Raw genomic sequence first — 23,798 nt, 5'->3', positions numbered from 1 at the left:
TTTCTGTGTTAGCGAGGCTATCACAAAGCAAATAACGTTTGGTATGAAAACATTTCCTCAAATATTGCATGTATGTGTCATATACATAGAAAATTATTTATAGTTGATGAATGATGTTTAATTCTAAATGGCAACTAAAATTTCTGAATCTTAATAACCATGCTTTCTTTATATTTGCATCGAATGGTTTTCATAACATAGTCTTAGTGATACTATGAAACTATTCCACTGAATAGTTTTTATAATATGTTTTTAGAAAAAAAAATTCATTAAAACACAAATGTGGCATAGAGAGTTAGTCATTATTTTAAAGATTGCATATCAGTTTAGAAGTTTAATACATGTGTCAATTTAATGTTTAATAAACATTTATTGAATCCCTATTATAAGCGGGGCTCTAAATTGTAAATTGTAGGATTATATAGAGATCTACAAAACATTACCTTGAACTCAAGGATTATACTGTCAGTGAAAATAAAATATCTCACTTAATAGCCCTGTGATCCAGCGTTGGGGAGGCATAAGCAAAAGCTATAGACATATAAAAAATTGCAGTAACTGCTGGCTGAGGTTGTTAGGAAATATCTAATCACGTTTACATCATTTGTAGAGGCTGGGAAGTTTTAACAGATAGAGATTAGAGAAAGACATGGAAAAGTCTGACAAATTTATTTGAGGAATTGACATAAAAGGTGGGTCATGAAGTTGACATTAGCGTTGATGTTCTCGTGTGGCTGCTGCCAGCTGGTGTATTGGTACTATATGTAAAGGAGATGCTATCCCTGCAGGTTGGAGGATGTTAAGTTACTGTGCAAGGAGATTGTGTTTCTTCATGTCTCACCTGGCATGGTCCTGGGTTGGGATGGAGGATGGACACCAATGCCTCTAAATTTAAAACAGATATTCACATGCCTAAGAGGACTTGCCTCACAGGCAAATGAAAGTTTCTCATGATGGAGGATTGTAATGGAAGCAAAACATAATTGAATGTATTGATATTAACATTTGTAATTTTGTGAACGTAGGTTGCAGGGGCTTCAGGGACCGTAGCTATCTGTTCTTATCCAATTCTCAGAAAAATGGTACTTGACCAAAAGTATACTCTATTCAAAATATTGCAAGGTGTGGGGCGCCTGGGTGGCGCAGTCGGTTAAGTGTCCGACTTCAGCCAGGTCACGATCTCGCGGTCCGTGAGTTTGAGCCCCGCGTCAGGCTCTGGGCTGATGGCTCGGAGCCTGGAGCCTGTTTCCGATTCTGTGTCTCCCTCTCTCTCTGCCCCTCCCCCGTTCATGCTCTGTTTCTCTCTGTCCCAAAAATAAATAAAAAACGTTGAAAAAAAAAATATTGCAAGGTGTTAGATGTAAATGAAGCACTATGAAAAATGCACTATCTGCTACCAAATTGTAGGCTGTACAATGTTTAGTAATTGCAAGATGGACCTTTATTTTATGTATCACTACAAAGTAAAGTGTAATGTCAATTAAGCTACCACAGTGTTTTCTTATGAGATACAATGTTACTGAAAGCAGTGTTTCAGATCTGTATATACTTAGGTTTTCTTTTAAGCCATGTATCAACCATTTACTATGTATAAAAAGGAAAGTAAAAGAAAAACAAGTTGATTAAATTATTCCTAAAATTTCACACTCAGAACCAACCCAACTGTTTCAATCCCAGTCTTTGTTGACTATGGTTTTCCATACATCTTTCTTTATCATTAAGGACATTTATAATCCAGAATTACAGAGAAATATGGTCTCTGATTTTCTCTCAAGTTAGATCATCACTGCTTTGCCGTGTTGATAGCAATCATAAGAGAATACTGAATGTGAGATACATTCTGATTTTAGAAGTGTTTGAAGGTGAACATAATAGGGATTTTAAAACAAATGAAATGTGATCTTTACTTCAGGTGTTTGATTTCAGAAACTTCTACTGGATGACTACCATATGCTAACAACTCAGCAAATTTGGAAGGGATGCATGGGGGTAACTACAAAAATCAGTGACTACCCTCACAGGGGTTCACAATTCTGTAAGAAAGATAAGAATACAAAGGAATAACACATGGAAATGAATAAAAAGACAGGGTCCATGAATGGAAGTATCCTAACCTTCCTAACTTGGATATCAATATTGCTGGCATGGACTTCTCTAAGCCTGGTCTCACTGAGTAACCAGATTCTCCGGCCACTCCAAATTTCAAGAAAAGAAAGAAAGAAAGAAAGAGAGAAAGAGAGAAAGAGAGAAAGAGAGAAAGAAAGAAAGAAAGAAAGAAAGAAAGAAAGAAAGAAAGAAAGAAAGAAAGGAAGGAAGGAAGGAAGGAAGGAAGGAAGGAAGGAAGGAAGGAAGGAAGGAAGGAAAAGGAAAGGAAGGAAGAAAGAGAGAAGGAAAGAAGGAAGGAAGGAAGGAAGGAAGGAAAGAAAGAAAGAAAGAAAGAAAGAAAGAAAGAAAGAAAGAAAGAAAGAAAGAAAGAAAGAGAAAGAGAGAAAGAAAGAAAGAAAGAAAGAAAGAAAGAAAGAAAGAAAGAAAGAAAGAAAGAAAAAGAAAGAAAGAAACTGTACAAAAAATCATGTTTATTATTCCCATTTTTATTTGTTTGCTTTTAAGCACATGCTTTCCCAAATAGTCATGAAATAATGTTATCAAATATTGCTATAAAAATTTGACACTCATTAAATTATTGCAAAACTATCCTTAAGACTCATGGATGCAATGTAGAATCTTTCATTCCACTATTTTTTCAAGGAGGGGAATTCACTAGAGAAAAATGATGCATTAAATATAGTTTGACCAGAGGATCATCTGCAAGTGCATTGAATTCCTATACAACTGGCAAAATATCTGGCATAAGATATTTGTGTTTCTCAGGCCCCCTCTGTGAGGGACTACAATCCACAGCACATAGATGCTCAGAGAGTGATCTGCTCTTCCCATTCCATCTAGCAGTTTTAATCCATGTTCTTACAAAAGACAATTTCCAACTTTGATGGGAGTGACCTAAACATGTATATCCCCAATTCATACATTTAAAATTTTTAATTTATCTGAAGTGTATGTGTGCAGAGCCACAATGTATTGCCAGTGGAACCTCTCAGCAATGGCATTCACATAATTCATAAAGTCGTTTTGACGAGATTTGTCTAAAATCATACTGAGTAGAGAAATAGCCTTTGCTAATGGGTCCTAGATTACATGTGGGGAGAAAACTGCTATAGTAATGTAAGGCATCTGATTCCTGCCACCATGGCCAAGAAATACAGTTAAAGAAAATGGTTTTCTTTTTATTATATCAAAGAAATTATTTTCGAGTCTTCTGAATTTGTAGACCTCTGCAGTGTCTCAGATTAACTGTGTTATGGTTACAGTAAACACGAAGCTCTAGGTTCCCACCCACACACACACATTCTTATCTGTAATGAAATCAAGATCCATAGACCAGAATTTTGAGCAAGCACAGGGATATTTTGTGTGTAGAATTCCCATTACCATTGGAAAATATTCATGGAACAAATAAGAGCATGGGGTGAAGACAGGAATAAAACTCTAGAAACATTTCTGAATTGTCATTTGTTGTGTTTCTTTATTTTAATAGAAAACACTTTAAATAATGTAGACAGAACTTCTTGTAGATAACATGGTCAAAACTGAAGAGGAATGTCATATGCTTTAATCTTTTGTTAGATATTTATAAATATAGCTGCAATGCCTTTTCTTATTCTTTAAGAAGTTGTCATGATGGAGTCACATTTTTCCTGAGTCAGAAGAGAAGCAGGATGGCCTGGGCCCACTGCTTTCCAAGCTCCTTTTCAATATGTCATTTCCATGATTTTCATATGTCATAAATTGAGCCACCGTGTTGAACAAGCATGGTTCATAACACGATCAAGACATTATTGTATTTTAGTTTCCTGTGGTCTCTTTAAATGTTATTCAGTGGCTTAATTTTCCCATTTCAAGAAGAAAAGTCAGCATATCTCCTGACCCTTATCCTCATTATTAGAAATGGAGAAAGTCTTACAGTTCGTTCAAACCACAAGCACACATTTAGTTCAGGGTTTCTGGATGCATTATCCAAAATGCTAGTAAAATTCTAAGCCTGATTTAATGCAAAAATTTCTCTTCTGGTCAGCTTGGGTCCACATTTGCTGCAGTGGGAAAGCAGAAGGGATGTATATTGACTTCTTCATCTTTGTCTGTTTATCTACCACCCTCCTGACTACCCACTCCACCACTGACCTGATCGCCAGATTCTGACCTCCCTGGCTTGTGGTGGGGTAGAGAGGTCTTCTCTATATAAAACATTTGTCTTTCTTTTGTGGCACATTAAGGGACTCTTGGGAGATTCCTCTATCTAGAAGACATGTATATTTATGTGGATTAAGGATTGAGCTCTAGTGATGGAATCTCCCAAGAGCCCCTTAATGTGCCACATTCCCTGAGCACAACCTCTTATGCTGTGTCCTTTCCTCCTTTCTGCTGAAGGCTTCTCGCTTTCCTCTGGGCAGCCAACTAAAGAGAGCCAAAGACAAGTCTGTGCTATTTCTCTTTGTCTGTGACTCACATCCATTTAGTGGAAATGTTCACCAGTGATCTCTAGGACAGCACACAAATTCCAGTGTAGCTACCCTATTGCCCACACAAGTTTTGGCTTCCTCAGATGTATCAGGTACCTTTTCAGGGAAGGTACTTCAGAGCTCCATCTGTTCCAATGAAAAGCCTCCTCAGTAGGATTGAGATGAAATAGACAGGTCGTTTGTCTGCTATGTTGGTCCATATTGGCTCTATCTTCAAACTGTACTCTGAATCTGGGCATATGTTACCAAGTTCACCATTACTACCCTTGTGTAAACTATCAATGTATCTCCCCTAGTTTATTAAAATAGTCTTTTCTTTCATCTTTCCACTCCAGCTTTGCTTTTAGAAGCCCCTCCTTTATCTACTGTATTAAATAAAGTAGACTAGGCTTTTAACAAATAGACCTATAAATGTATTTACTGAAAACAGAAACACTATAGATGTTTCTCATGAAAGAGTTCAGGCATTTCCTAGTCGATAATGTTGGTGAGAGTGTTGTGTGTGTAATTGGTATGTGTGTGTATGGGGTGGGGGTGGGTGGGTACAGGTAGAAATGGAGAGTCTGATCCATGCAGTCATTCAGGCACCTAGGTTGATGATGTCTCTGTCATCTTCAATCTGTGGCTCCTAAGGCTTCTCTGAGTAATACCTCCATCCCTCTTAGCTGGGAGTGGGAAGGAGTTCGAATGAGCACACATGGGAGATTTTTATGGAGCAGGTCTGCATTAGTTCCACTCACATTCTATTGGCTAGATCTTAGGTGCATAGTCACGCCCAGTGACATGCAATGACATGAAGGCTGGGATATGTCTTCTTACTGTGTGCTCAGGAATAAGAGGGCATGGGTGTTTGTCAACAGCCACCCATTCATACAAGAGACAGAGTGATTGGCATTATCTCATTCTACTATTGGAAACTCCTCCCATGACTTTCCCTAAAATGGAATTTCACCTAAAATGGAATTCAGATTCCTCTTCATCATTTCTTGCCCCTCTTTACCCACTATACTTTATACTCATTATTCTTCTTTTTCCTTTCCACAACTCGGGACTTGAACATTTACTGTTCGTTTGGCCTAAAATGTTAATTTTCAAATACTATCTTCTGGGAAGTCTTTGACTACCCTCTCTGAGATAACCTACCCCTAATCCCCTTGCATGATTTGTTGTTTCTTCTTATTACATAACTACCTGGAGTTGTCTTATACATATCTTTATTTATCGTTTGTCTGTTTGATGAGACTATGGGGACAAAGAATTTATCTGTTGTCTTATTCAGTAATGTATCCCTAGAACCTAGAAAATTACCCAGCATATCATAGATGCTCAATAAATATATGTTGAGTAAATAGATCTCTTTTATAAGTTTAATGGCTTATATTAAACATTTCTTCAGACATCTGTCTCCCTTTGATATCCTAATTATGTACTAAATGTTATTAATGTAAGTTAGGAACTTTATATACATGTTAAATCCTACTAAACATCTGTGTGATATGACTAGCTCATTTAAAAGGCCACATTGTTCCGATGATTTATTGCAGTGTAATAAGCCACCCCCAAACATTAGCTTGAAACAGTAGCTGACATTTGCTTTGCTCTCACAACTCTGGGGTTTGAAAAGCTCGGCTAAAAAATTTAGGGTCTCCTATGATTGCATTTTGAAAGCGGCTAGTGCTGGGATCATCTTCAAGGCTTTTTATTCAAATATCTGTTGCCTAGACTAAAAAATTTAAACAGCTGAGTTCTTTAGCTCAGTCTCTGTCCTTCACTCTCAACAGTCTCTTTGCATGCTTTCTCTACATCGAGGGCTCATGGTAGCCAGAATTCTACCGGATCCCAGGACAAAAGTCCCGAGTGCTGTGTGGATTCTTTTAACCTGGGTTCCAAAGTCATGTGGTGTCATTACTACATTCTATTCAAGGCAGTGATAAAGGCTGGCCTGTTTCCAGAGGGGATGAAAGGGAGGAGTGTCAAATAATCTGCAGACGTGGTTTTAAATAGGCACCCCAATATGTGGCATACTCCACAAACCATATTCTTCACATCATGCTCCCATGCTGTCTCAAAGCTCACTTATGCCTCTTATTTTTTTTTCCCAATTTCTCCTTAATTTTATCAGCCCCTATCTTGAACCCTGGCCTCTGCTAAGTGATATTGTAAACAGTTTTTTTTTTTTAATTTTAGAAATATCCCAGCCTCTTTTTGTTGGCTATGATCTCAGATTTCTAATACGGAAAGAGAAAAAATAGGTTGTCAATATTGAAATAGATTTAACCTTTATGGAGGAAGTCAATATGTATTCAGTGAGGAGTGAATTTACAGTTTCCTAACTGTACAGAAATATACTGTAACCTCCAGGAATATCATAACCTTCTATACTGAAATGTGTTGATTTACCTAACTAGTGTATCCACATGAAATGACTGAGTTCTCTCTAAAACTCTGAATTGTAATATTAAACACATTTAGTGGAAATACATCAAATATTAGTGCTTGTAACACTTAAAAATGATCTTTAGGCTTATTACAAAAAATGTTATAGTTCTAAAATTCTATGAGGAAAAAAATTGCGAGCAGTTGAGTTTATCAGTTCCATTTAGGTAATAGTAATAGTTATGTTCCAAGCTACTAGGCGTACTGTATACACTAACTTTTTAATAATTCCAAATTACTCATGAGGTAAAAAATATTATTTCCATCTTAAAGAAAAGTAAAACTGAAGAGGGAACAGTTAAGTAACTTCCACCAAACAAGCCTTATTTAAGCAGCAAAGCTGAGATTCAAAACCCATACAATGTGGTTCCAGGGCCACTGTCTTAACCAAGGTACCATTGTGCCTTTCAAAATTTAGCCAAATTTAATATATATATATAAAATATAATATAATAATATATTAATTAATATATAATATAGTAATTATATAAATATAATTATTTACAAAATATATTATATTTATATATAATATAACTTATATATTTATATATAATATAATTAATAAATATATATTAATTATATAAATTAAATATATATATATATACACACACACATATACATATATATTCCATTCCCCAGCCCCCCAATTTAACTGACTAATATCCTTTATTGTTTCCTGTATTCTTGTCTTGCCAGAGAGTTACTAGGTATTCTTTCTGGGTTGTGAATTGAATATATGTTTGTATTTATGGAAAAAAAATTCCCAACACTATATAGAGTTCTTCCTAATTGCACTGTTTTCTTCCCAGATATATAATTGTTTTTGATTGGAGAAAATTGTTTTTGTTAGCACTTTTTTTCTGTGGTGATGGTAGGCATACTTCAAATTCTAACCAACACAGTGTTTATAGTTTATGATTTTCTAAGTAATACTGAATTGTGAAGGACTTAACATGACTCGTTTACTTCTAATGGCTCTTTTAAAAATTACTGTACAAGAATTTTGAAGAATTTCTATTCATTTTAAAAGACCAATTGAATCATAGAAGATACAAAATAATTGCACAAATAAAGCATGCAGTATAAATCAGGAACAAAACAAGTTACCTATACTTAAAACAAGTGTGTTCATTGTTTTTACTGAAAGTTATCTATCTCAAGCTCTTGACCAGAGAGTCAGTCAGAATTGACAATGTTCCATAAATAATTGATTCAGTTTAGGTTTCTATGTGTTTCTAAAAATAAAGTATTTCTGAATTTCCAATAATAAGGTCATTGCAATTCCCAAGCATTGAGATTAATCAAATTAAATTTTCAGTTGTCAGTAGTTCTCTTTCGTGATCTGTCATCAATAAAAACTATAATGATAAAAGCTGAAATTGTAGAAAAACAGTCTTTAACATTCTTCAAGAGCAAAGCTGTCTGCCGTGTGCAGGTGTTCTAATTATTCATGTAGATTAAATGCTCTATTTCTGTTTTCCCAATTTAATATTCTGTAGTAATTACATCTCCCCAAAACACCAGAGAGGGTTTTATTATATTATGTTTTATAGCTCTGAAATGGTTTCATTATTATTTTTTAAAAAATTAATCTGGGCTACACAAAATATGAAAATTACCACATCCAGTAGTTCTCATCTGAATATAGATGATAGCTCAGTTTCTTTTCATAAATAGGATATATCTCACTTATCTTTGTTCATTGAAATAACATATGAGGAATTATCATAAAATATAAATTCAAGTGAAAAAAGTTTGTCTAGATATTGCATAGTCTTATTATGTTTACATAATGATGTAAAGACAGCTTAGTTATACATGTTCACTTCATTAAAAACTTACACTGTCCTCTGTAGTAGATGGAGTCTCTCATATTTATCCAAAAAGAGACTTGCCAATTGGTAGTAGTCCCTTAAAAGTCGATACATGCTGGGGCGCCTGCGTGGTTAAGCCGGTTGAGCTTCTGACTTTGGATCGGGTTTTGGCCCATGGTTTGTGAGTTTGAGCCCTGCACGGGGCCCTGTACTGACAGCTCGGAGCCTGGAGCCTGCTACGGATTCTGTGTTTCCTTTTCTATCTCTGCCCCTCCCCAGCTTGGGCTCTACCTCTCTCTCTTTCTCAAAAATAAATAAACATTAAAAATAAATAAATAGAGGTGCCTGCTGGCTCAGGCGGTTAGGTGTCCAACTTGAGCTCAGGTCATTACCTCGTGGTTATTGAGTATGAGCCCTGCGTAGGGCTCTGTGCTGACAGCTCAGAACCTGGAGCCTGCTCCAGATTCTGTCTTCCTCTCTCTCTGCCCCTCCCCCACTTATGCTCCGACACACTCCCTCTCAAAAATAAATGAACATTTAAAAATTAAAAATAAAATAAATTTTAAAAATAAAAATAAATAAATACATAAAAGTTAATACCTGCTAATAGAAAAGAAGAATCTCATTCAAATAACATTATTTTAAAATTTTTTTAATCAGTTTCTTTGAAGGCATTTTATATATTGTTTTGTTTTTGGTTTAAGTTTTTGGTTTTTGGTTTGTTTCAGCCATGATACAGTGGATGATGGGAACCCAATGCAAAAAAAGAGAGAGAGAGAGAGGTGGCATTTTACTTATCGGCTTAGGTCAGTGGTTCTCAGTTGGAGGCAGTATTTCCTTTTAGGGGTCATTTGGCAGTTTACTGAGACATTCTTGATTGTCATGGCCAGGAGTGGTAGTGTGCTATTGGTATCTAAAAGGTAGAGGCCAGGAATGCTGCTGAACCTACAATGCCCTGGACAGCCTCGACAAAAAATAATTATCCTAAGGGTCAATAGCAATGCTGTTCATAAACTCTGACCTTAATTGGTTTCCCTTAAAACCAATCTGAAAAGTGCATAAAACTATATACATGCATACACAACAAAAGCAAAGAAAAAACAATTAATTCCAAAAAACACTGTGCATTTTGATACAGTATTAATATCAGATTGTAACGACTTTTGACATATCTCTTAGAGCTGCAGATGTCAGTACTCCTTAGCCTGACAGTCCTGTTTCTCTGTAGAGTCATCTTGGGAAGAAGCTGTCATCTGGCCCACATGGGAAGTGCTTACTGGGAACTTGGAGCAGAACCTTTTCTCTTTGGCCCATGGTCATCAGCTCCTATCTCCTGGGTTATAATGATCTCTCTCAGTCTCAATTATTCACCTAGTCCATGTCTTCAGTCTCTTTCCTCTGAAGCTCTGTACTCCATTCACTAACATTTCTCACCTCATTTGTTAAAGTTTTTTATGTGATTTCTAATTTTTGAAACCTACTTTTTACTGTAAGAGTAAGAACTATTATAGGCTATTTTTTAGGCTTCTAAAATGTGCTTCCTCCCCCTTGTCATTCATTGAGCCCATGGAGTCCATGAACACAATATTGTCATTTATGGGCAGTCCAAATACTGTAAAATCTGTGTGCTTCCCGTAGCACTAGAAGATATCCTGTCAGGTTATCCAAGACTTGAAACCAACATAATGGAAAATGAAATAATGGATATTTATGTTGCCTTTATCAATTTCCTTCCTAAACGTTCCCCTGATTATTCTGGTGTGGTGTGTGTGTGTCTGTGTGTGTGTGTGTGTGATATAAAGACGATGTAAAATGTCATAATATGGCTCCTTCTTAACAATACAAGTTAAATGCTAACTTTATTTACAGAAGTTTGTTTTTGAAGGATTGTTCCTAGTGTAATTCATTTCATTTCACACTGGCTATTAATTTCCTTTGACAGATGTAGAAAAACTCAAAAGGGAGGCATGTAACAGATTGTAGTTGGTCTATTAATTTGGGAGTTTATTTAGTGTGAGCGCTCAGAGAAATAAATGAAGATATTCACTTAGATAGAAAGGTTATGGTTCAGTAATTCTTTTCCTCTCATAGTATTGGAATTCTAGACTCAGGGTTCCTGTGATTTTATTAGTTTTAATACTTTATTATCATATAATACCCCCCTGCTTGCTGATGATATAATCTGAATATATTAAAGCACTATCTTAAAAATGAGGTCTAAGATATTACTTTATTTTTACTTTTTATTAAATATAACAGAAATGGTGGAAGTTATAAGTATATAGCTTAATGAACTTTCACAGAGTGAGCATATGTATGTCACCAGCCCTCAGACTGAGAAGCAGAGAATTAATAGCCATCAAGAAGCTTTCCTCTTGGTCCTCTCTCACAACCTCTATTTTGACTTTGAACTTCTTAGATTAGTTTTGCTCTTTTAAACTTAAAAAGAACTATAAAATGCAATTTGTATATAGATTTCTATCCCAATATTATGTTTGTAAGATTCATATGCTTCTGTGTGTGGCAAGAGCCTTTTTATTTTCCTCATAATATAATGTTCCCTTGTATGCATATAATGAGATTATTTGAATATTCATGAACTTTTATTTCTAGTTTGACATCTTTGTATGCATAGTTATGCTCAGAATACTTTTGTACCAATCTTTTGGTAAACATATGAATATTTATTTAAATTTATTTTTATTTTTTAATTGTTTTTAAAGTTTATTTACTTTGAGAGAGAGAGCGTCTGGGGAGAAACAGAAAAAGGGAGAGAGAGAGAGAGAGGGAGAGAGAGAATCTCAAGCAGACTCCACACTGCCAGTGTGGAGCCTGACATGAGACTTGAACTCATGAACTATGAGATCATGACCTGAGATGAAATCCAGAGTTGGATGCTTAACCAGCTGAGCAACCCAGGTGCCCCTAAATTTATCTTTAAAGTTTATTTATTTGAGAGAGAGAGCTAGCACATGTTTGTGCATGAGTGGGGGTAGGGGTAGAGAGTGAGGGAGAGAAAATCTCAAGCTGGCTGTACACCATCAGTGCAGAGCCCCATGCATGGCTCGATCCCACTAACAGGGGGATCATTACCTGAGCAGAAATCCAGAGTTGGTCGCTCAACTGACTGAGCCAACCAAGCACTCCTGAATGCATTTCTTTAATAGATATACCTAAGAATTGTAGGATAAGAGAATATTAATATCTAATACCAGATTCTCCAATTTACACTTGTACAAGCATTCTGTTTGTACCACACCTTGTCAACACTTGATATTGTCTATATTTTTATTTTAACCACTCTATTGGTGCTATGGAGTCATACCGTGGTTTTAAGTTACATTTATCTAATGATGGACAAGTCAAACAACTCTTCAAATGGTTTTGACCATGGGATTAACTTTTTGACAATCACTTTTTCCAGTCTTTTGCCCTCCCCCATGTGGGCCTGATGACAATATGTCCAGAGATTGCAGAGCATCATTGGGCCCCATGCCCCTACCTAGAGGTTGAATGATTGGGCATTTTCCAAATGCATACCCCTGATTTCAGAATTTTTTCCATACAAGTGGGAAGCCTGTGTAGAACTCCTAATTTAGCTGATGGTTCTTCAGTCAGGAATTGAGATAGTTCTGGAATTAAAGGCTCTCCCCATGGGTATCAGCAGTAGCATCCTCACTGGCAACCCTGCATGTCTTGTCCTTGGTGTTAGACCAGTCCTCCTTATACGGGTAACTGGACACAGGGTCTTGTCTCAGTGGGGAAGGTCTCTGATTAATGTGGTCGTGCACCAGTCCCCAAGACTCCCCCTCCCACACCTTCTGGGTTGTATTTTCCCTTTTTTATTTGTAGAGTTCTTTGCGTATTTTGATATGTCATTTATTGAATATATTTATTGAAAAATAGTTCCTCTTACTTAATGCTTGCCTTTTCACAATCTTAATGTTGTCCTATCATGCATAAGTCTTAATTTTGACAGTCTAAACTATCAAAAACATTTTTTAAGGATAATTCATTTTGTGTCCTACTTAAGAAATCTTTTCCAAACCTCATATAATAAAAATATACTCTCCCATGTTTTCTGCTAGAAGTTTCATTATGTTACCTACAGCTTTAATCCTTAGTCCATTTCAAATTGATTTTTATATGTAGTTTGAGGTAGGAATAAGGTAATTTTTTTTCAATTTCAATTCCTGGTTAACTCATTACCACCTGTGTAATTGACCATTCCTTCCATTATACTGCAGTGTCACCTTTGTCATACATAAAAGTAACAGATACATGTGGATGTGTTTCTTGGACCTATGTCTTTTCTATTGGTCTTTGTTTATACCTGTGCTAATACTGTCGTATCTCAATTAGTATAACATGATATTGATCTTTAAAATCTAGTAGTGTAAGTATTCTGGCTTTTTTTTCTTTTTTTCAAGATTGCCTTGGCTATTCTTGGCTCTGTGTGTTTCCATATACATTTTATAGGCAGCTTAATTTTTACTTCACTCCTCCTCCATAAATAACTCTGAAAATTTTATTTGGCTTGAGTTGAATATACAAATATTCCAATCTATCAACATTGTCTACTACTTCATTACTGGTTTTTAATTTCTTTCAAAAAAGTTTGTAATGTTCAGAGGAATGGTCTTAAACATCTCTTAGATTTATTTTTAGTAAATAAATTTATTTATTTATTTATTTACCAATTTATTTCATGTTTGTATATAGCAATGCAAATTATTTTGTATATTGACTTTGCATTACTCAACCTTACTATAGTCACCTACTGATTATAATAATTTGTCTTAGATTCTTTAAATTTTCTATGTATACAATCATGTTCACTTCAAATAATGAAAGGTATATTTCTTCCTTTAATGCTTACATATTTTATATCTGTTTGTTGACTTGGTTTATTGCCAAAGCTATCCAAATTACATGTGCAATAGAAGTAGAATATCACACATCATTCTCTTTTTTCCAATCCCCAGGGGAAAGTTTTAAGTACTACACCATTAAATGCAATGCTTACTGCTGACATTTTAATTATATTCTTCTATGCATAATTAGCTAAGAATTTTTAATGAGTGCTAAATGCTATGAAATAATTGAATCATGCTGATAAAACAAGAAAAGAGGACTAGGGGAACAAAGAATATGTGAGACATACAGAAATCAAACCCAAAGGAGAAGAAAGAAAATAATTTAAAAAGAGTATATTTCAATAAAATATAGAAAAATGACAAAGAAAAAAAGCTAAAAATATGTTCTTGGATAACATTAACAAAGTTGATAAATTCCAAAAGGACTGATCAAAAAAATAATAGATAAAATACAAGTTACTATCATCAGGAATGAAAGAAGTGGCATTACTACAGAATTTACAAACTTAAAAAGACAATGAAGGAGTTTTATGAACAACTTTATGCCAATATAGGTTTATTGAAAAGCACAATTCATCAAATTTAACATAAGAAATATTTTCAAATTTATTTACATTATTCATATTCTAAATATTAATTAAAGAAACTGAATTCATTATTTCAAAATTCCAAAAGAGAAAACATGGCCAGTTGACTTCACTAATGACCTCCATTAAACATATAGGAATAAATAATAGCAGTCCTATACCTATTCAAACAACTCATAAGGTCAAAGAGGACGAAACAGTTTCCAACTCATATTATAAGGCCCCCATATCCCTGGTAGTGAAAAAAGGCAGTACTTTATTATAAGAAATGAAAATTAAATACCACTAGACTTCATAACCACAGACATAAAAATTCCATAAATATATTATCAAATCAATTCCACCAATATATAAACAGGATAATACAGAATTATCAAGTATTGTATACAAGAAATGCATGTTGGTTTAACATTCAGGTAGCATTTAATAGGGGCCCCTGGTGGCTCAGTTGGATGAGTGTCCAACTCTTGATATTGGCTAGGTCATGATCTCATGTTTGTGAGATTCAGCCCTGCATCAGGCTCCACACTGAGCATGGAGCATGCTTGGGATACTCTCTCTTTCTCTCTCTTTCCTCTCTCTCTCTCTCACTCTCTGTGTCCCTCCCCCACTCTTGCACTCTCTCTCTCAAAATAAATAAATAAACATTTAAAACCCAAACAAATAGCAATTAATGCAAATACTGCATTACAAATTAAAGTGAAAACTAATAGTTCAATTGATAGAGAAAAACTTTTGGTAAAGTTTAACATCAATTTTATAAATACAAAAACCTAATCAAACACAACTACAAAACCCTGCAGCTAAAGTAATACATAATAGTAAAATACTGAATACTTCCCTTCCTAAGACTGCCAAGAGAATGATGTCCATTGTTGCCACATCTATTCAAAATTATACCTTCTGCAGTTTCCACCAGTGAAATAAGACAAGAAAAAGAAATAAAACCCTATGGATTATAAATGAAATGAAACTGTCATTATTCTCTGATGACATATTCTTAATACATTTTTAAAGAACAAAACTTACCATAAAAATTTGGTTTTATGAAATGCTAAAAACTTCTATTTATAAAACAACAACAACAAAACACTTATTAAAGGGTGCCTGAGTGCCTCAATCCATTAAGCATCTGACTTCTGGTTTCAGCTTGGGTCATGATCTCACAGCTTCGTGAGATCCAGCCCCACGTCAGTCTCTGTGCTCATTGTGCAGAGCTTGCTAGGGATTCTCTCTCCCTCTCTCTCTGCCCCTCCCCAACTCATACTGTATCTGTATCTGTCTCTCTCAAAATTAAATAAATAAATAAACTTAAAAAAATACACTGTTAAGAAAATAAGCCAGAAATTGGGAGAAATTACTCTCCCCACATAAGCATGCAAATAACTTGTATCCTGATTATAGAAATAACTCTTACAACTCATTAATAAAACAACAAACAAGCCAATATTTAAAAATGGGGAGGGATTTTCAGTACCAAAAAAGATATTAAAAAAAAAACAAGTCAGAAAACATTTTTTTTTCTTTTTGGCCATCTTAAGTTTATGTAAAATCAGTGTTATTTTCTCCTTAATTATTTAGAAAAGAATTTTCAGGAGAAGCCTTCAGGGCTCATCGATTCTTTGTACAGAGATTTTCAATTATAGATTAAGTTACTGTGATAAATATGAGACTATTAAAATGTCTATTTCTTTTTCAAGATTTTTTTTCCCTATGAAACTGAGTATGTTTTTTAAATTGTGAATTTTATTCGTGTAACATTGCTATAATTAAATATATATATACATATATATATGTATATGTATATATATATATACATATATACACACACACACACACACACACACACATACATATATTCTTTTTTTTTGTCAGTGGTGTGCTAGTAACCCAGCTTTCTGGGGGAAAAAAAAAAGTTTGATTTATAAGATTTACCAGTTTCCATGCTGTGTGTAATCAGACCATGGCCAGTTTCAAGTTGTATCATTGGGAAGATATGCACGTACTTTGTTGTCATGAGTAGATATGAGATAGTTACAACATACTACTGTTGTAATTTGTAATGAAACCATCATATTGGTAATTTATGTCTTACTTGGTTTTCCCTGCTTAGTTCTGTTTGAGGTCATTCAATGTCATTAGTTACTTTAAAGATTCAATTTTCACTTTTTTTTTTTTTTAGTTTTTTTTTTTTGTTTTCTCTGTTGTGCAGACACTTTCTGTTATAATAATTTCTACCCTTGATTATTTCTTTCCTTCTATATCTTTAGTTTTGCAATGTTAGTTTCCAGCCTCTTATAGTATTGATTATATTATTGGTTTTAACCTTCTTTATTTTGCCTGATACAGGTTTAGGCTGTAAATCTCCCTATAAACATAGTATTAACTACATCTGGTGAGTCTTGATTTGTAATGTTTTTATTACCATTCAGATTGAAATACTTTATAATTTTCACTATGATTTTTTTTTCTTTGATGCAAGGGTTATTTAGAATTATATACTTACACATATATGTATATATAAGTATATGTTATATACTTATACTTATTTATATGTAAGTATATATATGTATATATAGGTATTATATATTTATATGTCAATTATGTATTTATACATAATTTAAATATTTATATGTCAATTATACATTTATATGTCAATTTATATGTCAATTATATATTTATAATATATTTATATATTATATAAATTTATATGTATATGTAAATTGTATATTTATATATTTGCTTATATATTATATACTTGTATAAGTTCCAAACACATGAGATTTTTAAATTATATTTTTATCATTTATTATAAATTAATCATTATTATCAGAGTTCATATTCTTTTATTTTTAATTTATGACTCAGCATTTTGGATTATATTTGTTCTTTTTTTGTTATTTGTCTTCTTTTTTTTGGAGTTCTTGAGATGGGAGCATACATAATTTACTTGAGACTTTATCTTTTCTATTGTATGCGTTCGGTGGAAATAAAGTTCCCTCTCAGCACTTCTCTGGCTGTGTCCCACACATTTTGAAATGTTTTATTTTTATTTTCATTCAGTTCAATGTTTTTTTCATTTCCCTTGATACTTCCTCCTTGACCCATAAGTTATTTAGAAGTATGTTGTTCAGTTTCCAGGAGTTTGGAGATTTTCCTATTATCTTTCTGTTTTTGATTTCTAGTTTGATTCTGTCTGGTTGGTGAGCTCACTCTGGATGACTTCAGTTCTTTTAAATACATTAAGATTTGTTTTAGAAGTAGGATATGTCTTCTTTGATATGTTCCATGAGCCCTTGAGAAAAATGTCTATTCTGCTATTTGGTATAATGTTCTGTAGGTGTCAGTTTGATCTTCTTGGTTGATGGAGTCCTTCAGTATCCTTGATGATTTGCTATCTAATAGTTCTATCAGTTTTAAGGAAAGGGTGTCAGAGTCTCTAAATACAGTTGTTGATTGGCCTATTTCCTCTTTCAGTCTTATCAGTTTTTTACTTCACAAATTTACGTGCTCCTATTTTGTTTGTTTGTGAGTTTTGTTTTATTTTGTTTTGTTTTGGTGTATACACATTTAGAACTGCCACATCTTCTTAGTGGTTTAATCCATAGGCAATGCATACTGTCCCTGACTGAGTTCTGCAGTTTTCTTTGCTGTGAAGTCTACTTTATCTAATGTTGTTATATACACATGTGTGTGTATTTACTTTTACTCTACCTATATCATTATATTCAAGTGAACTTCTTATAGACAATAGATAAATGAGTCACTTTTTTAAATTCACTGTGCCAATCCGTGTTTTAATGGATGTATTTACGCCATTCATATTGGATGCAATTATTGAAATGTCAGAGCTTAAGTCTGTCACTTATCTTTTGTTTTCTGTTTGTTCTGTTTTTCTTTCTCATCTATTTTTTTTCCTGCTTCCCTGTGGATTATTTGAACATGAGGAACTTCTACTTCCTGGAATATGTAGTAGAAGTACTTTCCCTTCTTCTTTCCACTAAATATAACTTTTTTTGTAAAATTTCCATTTTTATTTAGTTAAATCTGTAGGGTTTTTATTATTACATCTCTTTGTGTAGTTTTGTTTTGTGTCCCTGGCTGATTTTCTAAGAGTTGGGTTGTATTCTTCATTTGTTAATATTTGGATGTTTTAATAGTTTTCATACTCTGTGCTTACATGTGTTTTTTCTATGTTTATCATGCTTCAGTTTTTCTGAGTGCTCTGAATTAATAGGTTTTAGTCTGTTTTCTTTATCGCTTTCCTTTTCTCCTCTCTTTCACTGATTTTATTTACACTTAAGATTAGGCCTTTCAATGAGTTTCATTCATATATGTATATGAATATATATATGAATATGTATATGAATATATATATGAATATGTATATGAATATATATGAATATATATGAATATGTATATATGTGAATATCAATATTAATATATATAAATATATATATATTTGTATATACATATATATTTTTTAAAATTTATATCCAAGTTAGCATATAGTGCAATAATGATTTCAGGAGTAGATTCTAGTAATCATCCCCTATATATAATACCCAGTCCTCATCCCAACAAGTGTCTTCCTTAATGCCTCTTGCCAATTTAGCCCATCCCTCTACCTAAATTCCAGCCACCCTCAGTTTGTTCTCTATGTTTAAGAGTATGTTATGTTTTGTCCCTGTTTCTGTATTATTTTTGCTTTTCTTCCCATATGTTCATCTGTCTTGTATCTTAAATTCCACATAAAAGTGAGGTCATATGATATTTGTCTTTTGCTGACTAATTTAGCTTAGCAAAATACCTTCTAGTTCCATTCATGTTGTTGCAAATGGCAAGATTTCGTTTTCTTTGATTGCTGAATAATACTCCATTGTATACATATACAGTATCTTCTTTATCCATTCTTCTGTTGATGGACATTTGGGCTCTTTCCATACTTTGGCTATTGTCATTAACACTACTGTATATATTGAGGTGCATGTGTCCCTTTAAAACATCACACCTAGATCCTTTGGATAAATACCTAGTAGCATAATTTCTGGGTCATAGGGTAGTTCTATTTTTAATTTTTTGAGGAACCTCCATACTGTTTTCCAGAGTAGCTGCACCAGTTTGCATTCCCACCAGCAGTACAAAAGGGTTTGTCTTTCTCTGCATCCTCACAAACGTCTGTACTTGCCTGAATTGTTAATTTTAGCCATTCTGACTGGTGTGGGGTGATATGTCATTGTGGTTTTGATTTGTATTTCCCTGGCGATGAGTGGTGGTGAGCATTTTTTCATGTGTCTGTAAGCCATCTGGATGTCTTCTTTGGAAAAGTATCTATGCATGTCTTTTGCCTATATCTTCAGTGGATTATTTTTGGGGGGTGTTGAGTTTGATAAGTTCTTTGTAGATTTTGGACACCAACCCTTTATATGATATGTCATTTGCAAATATCTTCTCCCATTGTATAAGTTGCCTTTTAGTTTTGCTGATTGTTTCCTTCTCTGTACAGAAGCTTTTTATTTTGATGAGTTCCCAATAGTTAATTTCTGCTTTTGTTTCCCTTGCCTCTGGAGACATGTTGCGTAAGAAGTTGCTGTGGCCATGGTCAAAGAGGTTTTGCTTACTTTCTCCTCTAGGATTATGATGGCTTTCTGTCTTACATTAAGGCTTTTTATCCATGTTAAGTTTATGTTTGGGTACGGTGTAAAAGAGTGGACCAGGTTCATTATTCTGCATGTCGCTGTCTAGATTTCCAAAACCATTTGCTGAAGAGACTGTCTTTATTACATTGTATATTCTTTCCTGCTTTGTCAGAGATTAGTTGGCCATAAATTTGTGGGTCTGTATCTGGCTCACTTTTATGTTCCATTGATCTAAGTGTCAGTTTTTGTGCCAGTACCATACTGTCTTGATGATTATAGCTTTGTAATACAGCTTGAAGTCCGAGATTATGATGCATCCATCTTTGGTTTTCTTTTTCAGGATTGCTTTAGCTATTCGGGGTCTTTTCTGGCTCCATACAAATTTTAGGATTGTTTGTTCTAGTTCTGTGAAGAATGCTGGTGTTATTTTGATTGGGATTGCATCGAATATGTAGATTGCTTTGTATAGTATTGACATTTTAATAATATTTGTTCTTCCAAATCCACGAGCATGGAATATTTTTCCTTTTTTGTGTGTGTTGGTCCTCTTCAATTTCCTTCATAAGCTTTCTATGATTTTCAGCATATAGATTTTTCACCTCTTTGGTTAGGTTTATTCATAATTATTTTATGGTTTTTGGTATAATTATCAACTGGGATCAATTCATTGATTTCTCTTTTTTTTAATTTATTATGGTATATAGAAATGCAACTAGGGGCGCCTGGGTGGCTCAGTCAGTTAGGTGTCCAGCTTCAGCTCAGGTCATGATCTCATAGTCCGTGAGTTCGAGCTCCGCGTTGGGCTCTGTGCTGACAGCTCAGAGCCTGGGACCTGTTTCAGATTCTGTGTCTCCCTCTGTCTCTGACCTTCCCCCATTCATGCTCTGTCTCTCTCTGTCTCAAAAATGAATAACCGTTAAAAAAATTTTTTAAATAAAAAAATAAAATAAATGCAACTAATTTCTGTGCATTTATTTTTATATCCTGCAACTTTGCTGAATTCATGGGTCAGTTCTAGCAGTTTTTTGTGGAATCTTTTGGATTTTCCATATAGAGTATCATGTCATCTGCAGAGTGATACTTTGACTTCCTCCTTGCTGGATCCCTTTTATTTCTTTGTGTTATCTGATTGCTGAGGCTAGGATTTCCAACACTATGTTGACTAACAGTGGCGAGAATGGTGAGAACAGTGCTGAGAAAAGTGGTGAGAATCCGTGTTGTGTTCCTGACCTGAGGGAAAAAGCTCTCAGTTTTTCCCCATTGAGGAGGATATTGGAAGTGGGTCTCTCATGTATGGGTTTTATGACTTAGGTATGATCCTTCTATCCCTACATTGTTGAGGGTTTTTATCAAGAAAGGATTCTGTATTTTGTCAAATGCTTTCTCTGCATCTTTTCAGAGGATCATGTAGTTCTTTTCCTTTCATTTATGAATGTGATGTATCACATTGATTGATTTGTGGATATTGAACTGACCCTACATCCAGGGTAAAAATCCCACTTGATCATGGTGAATAATTCTTTTAATGTATTGTTGGATCCAGTTGGCTAGTATCTTGTTGATATTTGTATCCATGTTCATCAGGGAAATTGGTATATGCTACTCCTTTTTTGGTTTTGGAATCAAGGTGATGCTCACCTCATAGAATGAGTTTGGAAATTTTCCTTCCATTTCTATTTTTTGGAACACCTTCAAAAGAATAGGTCTTAACTCTTATTTAAATGTTTGGAGGAATTCCCCTAGAAAGCCATCTGGCCCTGGACTCTTATTTTTTGGGAGATGTTTGATTACTAATTCAGTTTCTTTATTGGTTATGGATCTGTTCAAATGTTGTATTTCTTCCTGTTCTAGTTTTGGTAGCTTGTATATTTCTAGGAATTTTTCATTTCTTCCAGATTGCTCAATTTACTGGTACATAATTGCTCATAATATTTTCTTTTGATTGTTTGTATTTCTGCAATGTTGGTTGTGATCTCTCCTCTTTCCTTTTTGATTTCATTTATTTGGGTCCTTTCCTTTTCCTTTTTCATCACACTGGTTAGGGGCTTATCAATTTTGTTAATTCTGTCAAAGAACCAGCTCCTTGTTTCTTTGACATATTGTACTGTTTTGTTGATTTTGATAACTTTGATTTCCACTCTAATCTAATCTTTATTATTTCCCATATTCTGCTGGTTTGGGGTTTTATTTGATGTTCTTTTTCCAGCTCTTTAAGGTGTAAGGTTAGGTTGTGTACTTTAGACCTTCCTTTTTAGGAAGACCTGGCTTGCTATATACTTGCCTCTTATGACCACCTTGGCTGCATCCCAGAGATTTTGGGCCGTGGTATTATCATTTTCATTGGTTTTCATGTACTTTTTAATTTCCTCTTTAACATCTTGGTTAAACCATTCATTCTTTAGTAGGATGTTCTTTAGCCTTCAAGTATTTCTTGTCTTTCCAAATTTTTTCTTATGGTTGATTTCTAGTTTCATAGTTTTGTGTCTGAAAATATGCCAAGTATTAACTTGATTTTTTGTACATGTCGTGGAGTGATTTGTGTCCTAGTATGTGATATATTCTGGAGAATGTTCCATGTGCACTTGAGAAGAATGTGTATTCTGTTGTTTTAGGATGAAATATTCTGAATATGTCTGTTAAGTCCATCTGGTCCAGTGTGACATACAAAGCCATTGTTTTCTTGTTGGTTTTCTGCTTAGATGATCTTTCCATTGTTGTAAGTGGAGTGTTGAAGTCCCCTACTATTGTGGTACTATTGTCAATGAGTTTCTTTATGGTTGTGATTATTGATTTATATTTGAGTGCTTTCACAATGGGGGCATAAATGTTTACAATTATTAGATCTTCTTGGTGGATAGACCCCTTAATTATGATATAATGCCCTTCTTCATCTTTTGATACAGTCTTTATATTAAAATCTAGATTGTTTGATATAAGTATGGCTACTCTGGCTTTCTTTTGGTGACTATTAGCATGGTAGACGGTTGTCCATCCCCTTACTTCCAGTCTGAAGGTGTCTTTAGTTTTAAAATGAGTCTCTTGTAAACAGCATATAAATGGATCTTGTTTTCTTATCCATTCTGGAACCCTATGTCTTTTGAAGGGAGCAGTTAGTCCATTGACCTTTAGAGTGAGTACTGAAAGATATGAACTTATTGTAATTGTGTTGTCTGTAGAGTTGGAGTTTCTGGTGGTGTTCTCTGGTCCTTTCTACTCTTTGTTGCTTTTGGTATTTTTTGTTTTGTTTTGTCTTTTCTGCCCTCACAGAGTCCCCCTTAAAATTTCTTACAGGGCTGGTTTAGTGGTCACAAACCCCTTTAGTTTTTGTCTAGCACTCTTTTAATCTCTCCTTCTGTTTTGAATGACAGCCTTGCTGGATAAAGAATACTTGGCTGCATATTTTTCCAATTCAGTACATTGAATATATCCTGCTACTCCTTTCTGGCCCGCGAAGTTTCTGTAGATACATCTGCTGTGAACCTGATCTGTCTTCGGTTATATGTTAAGGACTTTTTGTTTTTGTCCCTTTGCTTTGATAATTCTTTCCTTGTCTGTGTATTTTGTAAATTTAACTATGATATGCCTTGTTGATGGTCACTTTTTTGTTGAATATAATGGAAGTTATCTGTGCTTCCTGGATTTTTGAAGTCTGTGCCTTCCCCAGGTTAGCAAAGTTTTTCACTATGATTTGCTCACATAAACCTTGTACCCCTTTTTCTCTCTCTTCATCTTCTGGGACCCCTATGATTTGGATGTTATTCCTTTTTAATGATTTACTGAGTTCTCTAATGCTTATATCATGCTCTTCTGCCTAAGTTTCCCTCATTTTTGCAGCTTCATTATTCTCCATTAGTCTATCTTTATATCT

The 23,798-nt window shown here is 34.3% G+C and overlaps 1 protein-coding gene across 2 annotated transcripts in view; it reads left to right on the top strand.

The window, feature by feature from the left end:
- MDGA2 (MAM domain containing glycosylphosphatidylinositol anchor 2) overlaps window positions 1-23,798 on the top strand; it is an 875,114-nt gene that overhangs the window by 595,635 nt on the left and 255,681 nt on the right. The window lies entirely within an intron of this gene.

Source organism: Neofelis nebulosa, chromosome 7, assembly GCF_028018385.1.
Source record: "Neofelis nebulosa isolate mNeoNeb1 chromosome 7, mNeoNeb1.pri, whole genome shotgun sequence".
NCBI classification, from domain to species: Eukaryota; Metazoa; Chordata; class Mammalia; order Carnivora; family Felidae; genus Neofelis; species Neofelis nebulosa.
This window is presented reverse-complemented; position numbering and strand designations above follow the sequence as displayed.